Source organism: Schistocerca americana, chromosome 1 (genome assembly GCF_021461395.2).
Source record: "Schistocerca americana isolate TAMUIC-IGC-003095 chromosome 1, iqSchAmer2.1, whole genome shotgun sequence".
Taxonomy (NCBI): Eukaryota; Metazoa; Arthropoda; class Insecta; order Orthoptera; family Acrididae; genus Schistocerca; species Schistocerca americana.
Genome location: NC_060119.1, coordinates 922,829,346 through 922,831,740, shown reverse-complemented (window position 1 = coordinate 922,831,740; position 2,395 = coordinate 922,829,346). Strand labels below are relative to the sequence as shown.

At 42.9% G+C, this 2,395-nt stretch overlaps 1 non-coding gene across 1 annotated transcript; it reads left to right on the top strand.

Moving 5' to 3' along the window:
- The first annotated feature begins 1,386 nt into the window (after positions 1–1,386).
- On the top strand, positions 1,387–1,458 carry Trnag-ucc. The gene has a single exon. It is a non-coding gene; the product is annotated as a tRNA-Gly (tRNA).
- Positions 1,459–2,395: the final 937 nt, after the last annotated feature.

The following is a 2,395-nucleotide window of genomic DNA, read 5'->3' as shown; positions in this document are numbered from 1 at the left end:
TGACGTTATACATCCTGAACTGTGTGTATTGCATAGAAGTGATTTGGCAGTTATATTCAGTGGTGTATGTGAACACCGTCTGCAAAATGTGTCACGAATGAAGTCAGTAGTACAGAAGTAACTTATTAAGACGTCATGCTTGATATGAAAATGTAGTAAGCAATATACCTTTCGTTAAATACAGCCTATATTGTGCCCCTAGCTACGCTGAAGTTACTCTCCCCCCCCCCCCCTCTCTTAAAACATGTCTAATGATTATCAGGACATATTTTTTCCTTGATCCCATTTGGATGAACTGATGCCTCAAACTATACTCAAGTCACCTGCGAAAACGGCGTGAAACTTCGTCCGGTAGCTTTAGAGACGGTTTTATAGATTTAGTGTTAGTCGAACTATAGATATCACTCTGTGGAATACAATGGTCCTGTTGAAGTTTGAAAGTGAAAATCAAAGCAAAAATTTATATACTAGAATTTATGTTTTCACTTCCAGTTATTGTTAGTTACTGTACATAAATTAATATAAGATTTCAGATGGTTAAATTTTTACTTTAATAATATTTGTAATGCTTATTTCTTTTCTAAATAATTTCATTGTATTTTTCAATGTTACATAAAAACTGATGTCATTGATGCTGCGTAGGCCTACTCCTATGACAACAAAAGCAAAAAAAATTAACAAGATAATATTGGATTTGAACACCAGGGCAGAAATTCAGAACTGTATTCTAGCTACTGCGCTACCAACTTACTTCGTGTAACACTGTGTGACTTGGTGCAAACAGCATCGAAATATTGATTCATTTTCTCGGAAAGTGTTGAGTATTGGCACCTAAAACAAAGTAAGTTTCCCTTTATTTTCGCCCTATTTCACCAAGCGAAGTTCCGACTCTATCAGAGGGCGCCATAGCGCGGGTTCCCAGTGTTAGTGCTATTGTGCTATTTGTTCTTTGCTGTATCACGTAACGAAGAATATGTTAACAGCTAAAGCTCGGGGCATCATGAATGTCAAACCTTATTGAGGCAAAGATTCATTTCAGTACTTCTCACTGAATCGTTGCGGTTATCAAACGGCATCGCTCCGTAATTGATGACGTTATCTGCGCATCGTCAGCTTATTGTCTCTGCAGAGAAAGAGGACAAATTATGATGAATGAGGACAGTACCTTTTAGTGTCTTGTCAGTGGCTGTAATGAGGAATTTTGTCATAAGACTGCGCCTGGCAGATTACGGAGGACAGTGTTCAGTATTCCGGTAGCTAGCAAACGTAGAAGAAAAAAATGCGCGCCGGAAAGACTACGACATACGTACGTAAATGTCAACAGAACGTTCTCGGCATATGTTACATTTTTAGTTTATACAGTGCGACACAAATGTTTTGCAAGATGCGATGGTGGTGTAATGGTCAGCATAGTTGCCTTCCAAGCAGTTGATCCGGGTTCGATTCCCGGCCATCGCATATATTTTAATTAATGAAGTTACCGTTGTACGGTCTGGTAGTTCAGCAAGATCAAACAAAACATCATATTCACCCATTGAAATTTAGCTGAATGTATTAAATAGCAACCTTATGTCTGACTTTTTTTCTTACATTATGTTAAGTCGGTAGTAAACTAGTACATTTATTCAAATACACTCCTGGAAATTGAAATAAGAACACCGTGAATTCATTGTCCCAGGAAGGGGAAACTTTATTGACATATTCCTGGGGTCAGATACATCACATGATCACACTGACAGAACCACAGGCACTTAGACACAGGCAACAGAGCATGCACAATGTCGGCACTAGTACAGTGTATATCCACCTTTCGCAGCAATGCAGGCTGCTATTCTCCCATGGAGACGATCGTAGAGATGCTGGATGTAGTCCTGTGGAACGGCTTGCCATGCCATTTCCACCTGGCGCCTCAGTTGGACCAGCGTTCGTGCTGGACGTGCAGACCGCGTGAGACGACGCTTCATCCAGTCCCAAACATGCTCAATGGGGGACAGATCCGGAGATCTTGCTGGCCAGAGTAGTTGACTTACACCTTCTAGAGCACGTTGGGTGGCACGGGATACATGCGGACGTGCATTGTCCTGTTGGAACAGCAAGTTCTCTTGCCGGTCTAGGAATGGTAGAACGATGGGTTCGATGACGGTTTGGATGTACCGTGCACTATTCAGTGTCCCCTCGACGATCACCAGTGGTGTACGGCCAGTGTAGGAGATCGCTCCCCACACCATGATGCCGGGTGTTGGCCCTGTGTGCCTCGGTCGTATGCAGTCCTGATTGTGGCGCTCACCTGCACGGCGCCAAACACGCATACGACCATCATTGGCACCAAGGCAGAAGCGACTCTCATCGCTGAAGACGACACGTCTCCATTCGTCCCTCCATTCACGCCTGCCGC